This window comes from Monodelphis domestica, chromosome 7 (genome assembly GCF_027887165.1).
Source record: "Monodelphis domestica isolate mMonDom1 chromosome 7, mMonDom1.pri, whole genome shotgun sequence".
Classification (NCBI taxonomy): domain Eukaryota; kingdom Metazoa; phylum Chordata; class Mammalia; order Didelphimorphia; family Didelphidae; genus Monodelphis; species Monodelphis domestica.
The window spans coordinates 195,449,355-195,458,557 of record NC_077233.1 but is presented as its reverse complement, the minus strand read 5'-3'; the positions used below and the strand labels follow the sequence as shown (position 1 = coordinate 195,458,557).

The following is a 9,203-nucleotide window of genomic DNA, read 5'->3' as shown; positions in this document are numbered from 1 at the left end:
ACAATGAACCAACACCCACATCAGATCTTTGAGCGAGCAGAGTATAAAATCCTGTGACAGGGATGACTCTGACGCTGGCGATTTGTTTGAGTTGGAAATGCCTGACTTGGCATATGGGGCAAGTTTTTGTAGCAGGCTAGATAGGCAGTGTTTGGAGGCTAGATTTAAGCAAACTGGAGGGCCTAGGAGACTCTTTACCTCTGGTGGTTTGGGAATATTCTCCCTTCTCATTCTGCTCTATGAGTTTGCATGACTTCCCAGTATTGTCTTCTGCCAGGTCTAACTCTAAGGAAGTATCTCTTGCCTATGGGCTTCTGGGGTAGAGACCTCTGGGTAGCAGGGTAGATACCCTGCTTTTGTATGTTGGCAGAACAAAGGAAGTCGGGGTGTGGGAATTTTATCTAAAATCCATTGTCTATGTCCCAAATATTACCAGCAGGTGCATTTGCAGCCCCTTGAATGGTCCAGGTAGCAAGGGCTAACTGGTTTCCGAAGCCGTATATGATCTAACAAAGCTGAAAGAGGACGAGAGCCAGATCCCCAAAAGATATGTCGAAAAGGACTTTCCTTTGGAGAGACATAGGGAGAAAGGAAGCTGGATTCCACTTTCATGATATGGTCATTGATTTCTCTATTAACGAGTCTGTTGGCAGCATCTGTACAATATAGGTCATTTGTCAGGTCACAAGAAGCCCTGCTAAAGTCACCATGAGCAGAGCAGAGTCACTGCAAACTCAGATTCATTTCCTTTAAATTTGTCATGTAAGGCACAAGTTTCTTTACAAAACTGAATACTTCTTCATGGTACCTTTCATAGTTTAGGTACAACTCATGGCCACATGTGAGCCTAAACACCATTTAGCTAGTCACTTCTTCAGATCCATGCATCAGTTTTTTTCAGTTTAGGAATACTTTTTATCAGTTCATTATAAGAATCCAAGCTGGTGCCCAAGTACTGATAAGCCTTATTCTCCCAAAACCAAAATGAAACTGATGGGATTCCAGAATAAGCAAGAAAAGGATAAGTAGCATTATCCAATGTAAGTGGTCCCACCTCACTGGTCCAGGGAGTGTCTCTGAAGAGAGCTGCTCCTGTAACTGGATGGTTCACGTCTTTCGTGGTCTTCTCAATGAGCGTATACAACAATGGACTGGCAAAAACTTTGAAGTTACTTGAACTAAGTACTGCAGTATCCAGGTTTATGTGCGTGATGGCCTTTTGATGCAATGTGGAAAGGTAAACCCTCTAGCCATTCAGGGGCACCAACAGCTCCAAATTCTCTACCAGTCCAGCCGGCAAAGACAATACTTCTTCTGGGTTTATACCCATCTTTCACCAAATCAGAATAAGCACGAGCAACCTCTAGAAGAAGAGATGTCCCCACCAGAGATTTGGCAGCCCCAGGGCCCAGGCATCCCTCTGGACCCCTATGACAACATAGTGATCTGGTTCATCAATACCTTTGACAACTCCAAAAATATCGAGAAGTTGTTTTTCTTCTAATACATTGTTGACAGCCTCACATTCACTCTTGGGCTTATCTTATATTTACTATCCTTATCCCAGCCTCAGGGGCAGTCAGCACCATCCATTTTACTGAAGAGTTTCACCACCTGTGATGTAGAGATTGTTTGGACAGGAATAGTAGGTAATCCTGATAACTGTGATGGTGGGAATTGAGTGTGGTTGAAGGAAAGGAATCCAGGTGTAAAGGGAGCACCTGTTCCTAAATGAGCATGCCCAAAGAGCATCAAGGATATCATAGTCAACATGAGCAAGGTAGATCAAGACACCAGCTGCATTGTAGGCTTCTCTGCAAAAGAAAGTTTCCCAGCTCTAACTAATACCAAGGATCCATCAATGGTAACCTGTTGTGATTTTAGTTGCTCAGTCATTTTTTGAGTCATAATTAGCATAAATTAGCATACTATTTGCTGTTAAATTGTCACTGAATGCCACATAACCATTCATTTCCATAGGCTCATTGCTCCCATCCAATATGCTCACTAAGTTCTGAGCACTACTGCTCTTGGATTTTAATTTAACATAGTGTTTATCTTTCCAGACTTTGTCCATTTCCTAAATTGCAGATTAATAAAATATCCAAAGATCTCATCTTCTTTAGATCCAGCTTCATGAGAAGAATATTTCTCAATCAGAGTCCTGACTGTGTTAATAAGCTTTTCAGCATCCAGTTTCTTTGACATTTGTTTGAGGTCGTTCCAAGACAATGTAGGTTGAGGTTTCATGACTGTTTCACCTGGTGAATCATCTGTCAGTAATTCCTCAGTTTGCTCTGTTTCTCCGTTGGAACTACTTGAACATTTACCATTTGTTTCTAGTTGTTTACATTAATCCAAGTAGCCAACCATAAATCCAGCCCCCCCCCCCCAAAAAAAAGATTGTAATCGCAATAATCCCAAAGCAGATGTTTCCACCAATGGTTTTTCTTTTGGGAACATGGGGATGATTATTCTCTATGTTGCTTTCACCATCATCTTCATCATTTGGATACATTTTTTGGTTCATATCTATCTTCATCATCTGCAGCCAGTTTTGTCTCCACAAGACTACTAAATCTTGAGGTTCTCATCTGTGCCTCTCCCCCCTTTCTCCCTGGTATACATATCTGTATGTATTTTCTTACAGGGGACTGTCCTGAGAAGATTAGATAATGCAGGGAGCAGTGACAAATGGCCCCAGACAAATGGCCCCAGACTCAGTTGGATGAACTCATCTCTGAAGGTCCTTGCCTCCTATCTTGAGAAATGAATTCTTGGAGCTGAGAGCAGTGTCCTCACAAATATCTTCTCTCTGACATTTTTACTTTGGTATAATAGCCATTGTTTACTTCATATACAAGTCACCCATAAATAGTCTCATTAATGTTGTGTCTTTTCTCCAAGTGCTTTATTGACTGACACCTGGTGTTCTGGGATTGGGAGCAAATGTCCAAGGTTGCTAAGATACCAGAGGCTCCAAGCGGGACCTTAGTTAGGCTGCTACAATCCCAAAGAAAATAGTTAAATATCCTTGAACAAATTGTCTGTTCTCCAAAAGTCCAGAATTTGTCAGGAGAATTAAACTATTCTACGTATCTGAGGGGAGGGTATATTTACAGGGTGGACAGTCCTTATCCTCAAGGCTGTGTTTTGTATGGTTTCTGGGATAACCAACACAAGAGTAGAGTGTTTATAGACACAATAAGCATCCATCCATCCATCCATCTTTCAAAAAGAAACAGTAAAAATAACGGTGGAGCTAAGCTATCCATTCAGTCAGTTGTCTGTGAATTTAAGAAAGTAACATTTTAAAAATACCAAATAACTTTGGTAACATACCTCTAATTCATATCATAACTAAATCAGAGAGATGTATAAAATGTCATCAAATTTAGTTCCTTGGCAGAAGTAGGATTCAGGAAATAAGAAGAATAACATTTTATCTGGAGCAAGTAAGTTAAAAATTGGCATCAGAAAAGAGTTAAATATAGTAAAGGAATTGTTAGTGCCTACCTGCTTATGCTGGCACCTACCTGTTTGTATATCATTAATTACTAGTTAAATTTTACCTAAAATGGAAAAATATATACAAATTTAAGTGAATTTCTCCTGTTTTTATTGCTTTAATAGGAATAATATGAAAACTCAATAATAAATCACAAGATGGGAAATATATCATTTCTCCTAAGTGAATCAGTTTCTGAACTTTTATATTTGTTCTAATCTTATATTTTTCCCCAGCACTGTTTTTTCCCCCATAGCACTTTATTTATTCTTCTTTAGTAAGAAACTTTAGTTGGCCAAATGATTTTGTTTCTTCTAGCAGAGCAAGAGTTCAAAAGTTCTGGAGTCATTTTGATCCCTCTGGTTCAAGGAGAGAAGCTATTCCTACTCTATGATCCCATGATGCTTTCAATATACATATATGTGTGTATATAAATATGTGTATATACCTATATATGTGTATAAGTATATATCCCCATATATGTGTATGTGTGTATTTATATTTACATGTATTTCTGTGTATATGTGTGTGTACATACCTTTACTTTCTATCTTAGAAGGCATATAAGTGGTAAGGGCTAGGCAATGGTGATTAAGTGACTTACCCAGGGTCATTCAGCTAGGAAGTATTTGAGGTCAGCTTTGAACCCAGGATCTCCCATCTCTAGGACTGGCTCTCAATCTGCTGAGCCACCTAGCTTCCAGACAGAAAGACAGACTGACAGACAGAAAGACAGACAGATAGATATCTGACAGACAAACAAGGAGATAGATCAGCAGACAGACAGCTATAGATAGATAGATAGATAGATAGATAGATAGATAGATAGATAGATAGATAGATAGATAGACCAACAGAGACATACAGACCGATAGATAGACAGAGAGACCTACAGACAGACAGACAGATAGATGGATAGATAGATGATAGATTAGACAGACAGACAGATAGATAGGTTAGACAGATAGATTAGGCAGACAGATAGCTAGATTAGATAGATAGATAGACCAACAGACAGAGACATACAGACATACAGACCAATAGATAGAGAGACCTACAGACAGACAGACAGACAGACAGACAGACAAGATAAGATATAGATATTTACATGCACAAAGTCATCAGGAGGAGGGATGACACATTGCAGTTGGGAAGTTCAGAAAGGGTTCTGTGTGGAAGGTGGCACTTGAGGTCACAGAGGTGAGGAGTAGGAGCTAGCCATGGCAGTGAGGTGGGGACACAGCCTTTGCAAAGGCACAGAAACTGGAAATGAGAAGTTGTAAAAATGAGAAACAAGAAGGCCAGTGGAGGGCACAAGTAGGATCATTTCCCTCATTTTATCAACCCCTCCTGCCTCCTTCAAGTCCCATTATAGACATAGTTCTCTGTAGCAATGATTAATTCATGCCAATTTCTATGTCTTTGCATGTGTGTGCTTTTGCGTCATTTCTTGAGTAGTCTTATAGTTATTACCAATTCCCTATTAAGTGTGCTGCCTGAGGTTTAGAGCCATATATCCATTTTTTAAAATACTTTTTTTTTTTTTAAGTCTCTGGCTGTACCTAAACATTCTCTATTGCTGAGAAGGGAGAAAATGTGTTCTCTCCTGCCCCCTTTAGGCAGTTAAGAAACAAAGGTAAAGCTCCTTGGAACAAATTTTAGACCAGATAAAGGTGTGGAGGAGCCAAATTCATTTCCAATTTTCTTATTTTTCTCATCCCCCCAAACATACTGAGAAGTCTTCAAGTTCTTGGCCTTTCTTGTTAGTTTCAAATATTTTCTGATGGCTCTGTTTAAAATCTCACGGAGATAAGACAACTCAAATACAATGGGGAAAACAAACCAAACCAGAACAGGATACATTGCCTAATCAGGAGACAGCAAAGACATGATGGCCAGACAGCTAGTACATCCAATAAAAATAGCATTAAATAGGAGGCTTTCCAGATCTGCAGGAGAACCATTTTGCCAAATGTTCACCCAGGGATGTAATTGTCTGCTTTAGATGTCTGCTTAGACACTTCCCTTGCTGAATATGCACATGTCTAATTTAGTAGAGAGGGTGAGGCATGCAAATCCAGTAAGGTATCACACTTGACAGAAGCAAATGATGCCTTCAGCTACTGTGTCAGGTGGAGAGAAGGGTAGGAGAAAGGACTAAGGAATGACTAGCTTCACTATAGAAGTAGTATCTTCCCCTCTATTTGGAAGACTTCCTTCCTGTACGGGTTACTCTAGTTGGTTACTCTAGATATGGCTCTCATATTCCTTGATCCTATGGGTAAAAAGTCCCCTGTGTTCCTTTCTTCTTCCTTCTCTCTCTTTCTTTCCTTCATTTCCTCTCTTCCTCTTTTTTCCTTTCCTTCCTCCCATCTTTTCTCCCCTTTCCTCTCTCTCCTTCCTTCTTTCCTTCTTTAACTACTTTATTTGTAATTTGAGCATTTTGGACTATATGAGCTCTAACGTTTCTTCCATCTTTAGAATTGTCCTTTTTTGAATGGAAGATTGGTGATTCGGTTACTGTAGTAGATAAGAGCATTGGTCTTGGGGTCAGAAAGAACTGGCTTCCAATCCTCAGACCCTTAATAGTTCAATAACCTTTGATAAATTACTTGATCTCTCTCAGCCTCAATTTCTCCCTTTGAAAACTGGAGTTAATAACACTTCACAGATATTTTTTGGCAAAAATATATAAAGCACTCTGCAAACCTTAACATTCCATGTAAGTATTATTATTATTATTATTACTACTTCTTTTTGGTTGTTGATATTCACAACAATGCAAATTGCAGTTCCTCTGTGATTGAGCAGATGAGTTCTTAACCAGGACACTGAGAATTTAAACAGTTTTTGATCATTGCACTTTAATATCATTTTCTTTTGTTAATCCTATGTATTTTATTTTATGCATTTAAAAATACTATTTTGAGAAGTTTCATAGGTTTCACCAGACCAAAGGAGTCTATGACCCCCAAAAGGGTAAGAATCCTTTACTTAGGAGAGATGATCTTTGAGAGATGTTACAGCCTAACCTGAAATCTTATCATGTGACCAAAAAGGTGATAAGCCTCTTTAACTTATATACAGACACAATTCTCAGCTGGACCCATAGTCAAAGCCTGCCCAGTGTGGTAAATCCTGCACAGAGCCAAGGATCACCTCCATGCCATGACGAGACATCATAATAAAAATACTCTGGGGTGGAGAAGGGATTCATATTTACATATCATCTGTTATACACCAGGTACTGTGCTAAATACTTTTACAAATATTGTCTCATTTGAAAACCCTGGGAAGAAAGCCTTATCATTATCCTTATTTTACCATTGAGGAAATTGAGGCAAATTAAGGTTAGGTGACTTCCTTAGGGTTACACAACTAGTAAGTATTGGGGGGGGGGTCAGATTTAAATCCAAGTCCTCCAGACTCTAGACCCAATATTTTATCCACTATACTACCAGTTGCCTCCAGAAAAACATTCTGGAATTGTAGATAACTTATGGCCTGTAGACAAATTATATCTGTTTACATCATTTTGTGTTTGCTCTTTGACTATTCTAATACCCATCTTCTAGTTTCAAAACCCTGAACTATGGGGATCGACTTCCCCATTTTCTCAAAGAATATAATTTCTTCAAATCCCACGCGTCTACTAACACTTCAAAATGCTACCTTCAAGAGACAATGCATGGTCCCTATGGGCTCCAGGACACCGCCCTGGGGGTTTGAGGTCCTCTATGGGTCAGCACCTACCCAAAGCCTCCAACCAACCAGAGAACACATTAGTTCAAAGCAAAATAGTTGAGTCAAATAACATAGTACATCAAGAGTCAATGCAGAGTAGTGGTTAGAAAGCCAGCTTCAAAGTCAGGAAAGTCTGAGTTCAAGTTCTGACATATACTGCCTGTATGACCAATCTTTTTACCTCTCAATGCTTCTTACAGAGAAGGTTCTGCTTAACATTAGCAGAGAGGAGTTTTCTGAGTCAGTGAAATCCCAGGTCTAATCTATCTGTACCCAGAGAAAATAAAGTAAGAAGAATAGGTTTCAGACAGTTTTCTAACCCTGGGGAACTTTGAAAAGAAAGAATTCCAAGGGGCATTTGGGTAGCTCAGTGGATTGAGAGCCAGGAATGGAGACAAGAGGTCCTAGGTTCAAATCTGACCTCAGACACTTCCCAGCTGTGTGACCCTGGGCAAGTCACTTAGCCCCCATTGCCTAGACCTTACCACTCTTCTGCTTTGGAATCAATTCAGGGTATTGATTTCAAGACAGAAGGTGAGGGTTTAAAAAAAAGAAAAGAAAGAATTCCAAAAACAGATTTAAAGGTCTTACATGGCCAGGAAACACTCCTAGAGTGCACGTATATCAAAAAAACAGAAGCTCCCTTTTAATTCCAACACTGCCGACATTTTTAGTGATGTCACTGGGAGGTCTAGAGGTGTCCTTACTGGTTTCCACTAATATCTACTGGGTTTCAGCTCATCGATGGTTTCATGGCCCTCGGTAGTTCTTTGCTGCCATCTGCTGGGGGTGCACTCACTGGAAAGCTCTAGCAAAGGTGAGATGCTTTTAGTCAAGAGCCTAGGGCTAGAAGCCACTACAAAAAGTGGAGAAACTTCCCAAATCCTGCAGGATAAGATTTAAGGCTCTCTCTCTTTTTTAGTTCTTTCTCTTCAAAGTCCTAAGATCCAGAAAATCATTTGACTTAGGGTTAGAAAATTCCTTTAAACTTTTGTTCTATCTCCGAGTTCTGAAAATTACAATTCTTCCCTGACCACATCCCATGGGGTATTCTGGAATATTATTCGACATATTTTGCAATTATATACAAATTAACATTAATATAGTCATAGGTGATAAACACAACTACATACCTTGACTACAACTCTGGAGCAGCCTATCATTGCATAAAGCCCTGTGACTTTGGATAAACAATATTGACTTTGCTCCATTTTACTTAGCTTTTTGTCTGGCTTCACTGGACAGGATCGTGAAAGAAGCACCTGTTTGAATAGGATTCTCCATTACCATTTAGAGAGTGGAGCACATTTTTATGGACTCACCAAAGCAGAAAAGCATTGTGAGTTTAATGCCATTCGTCTATCCTCATTTTCTCCTCCTATTCATTAAAAGATAATTCTACTCATTCCCACAGTGATATAGTGCACCAGTTAGGTTGAGTGAAGGAATAGCACATGCATGTTTGGGGCAGGTACTTAGCAGATGATCCTTCTCTTTGTGATTCCGTGCACCATAGCATATCAAAACTGTGCACAGGGTTTTCTTAGCAAAAACTCTGGAGTGGTTTGTTCTCCCATGGATTAAGGCACAAAAGTTAAATGACTTGCCCAGGATCACACAGCTAGTCAGTGTCTGGGACAGGATTTGAACTCAGGTCTTCCTGACCCTGGGTCTTGCACTCTACCCATTGAGTCATATAGGTGCCTCAGATGAACCATTTTATATTTTCTATTCCAACTATCTGCCTTTTTAATATTTGTAAGCATTCTAACACTGTGACTTTAGGGTCTTGAAAATTCAGATTGACCATGAAATCAATTGTCAATCCCCTGAGGATTCCTATTAACCTTTTCCCTTTCTTTCAATCAGTCTCTGACCCTTTAAGTCATTCTTCAATGAATATGGACTTTAGATCTAGGGACATTGTAGAACCACCCCTTCGTTTTATAGA

General features: G+C 39.5%; 1 pseudogene; it reads right to left on the bottom strand.

Annotated features, from left to right (window-relative positions):
• Nucleotides 1–401: 401 nt before the first annotated feature.
• LOC100021888 (transferrin receptor protein 1-like) lies at nucleotides 402–2,250 on the bottom strand (annotated as a pseudogene).
• Nucleotides 2,251–9,203: the final 6,953 nt, after the last annotated feature.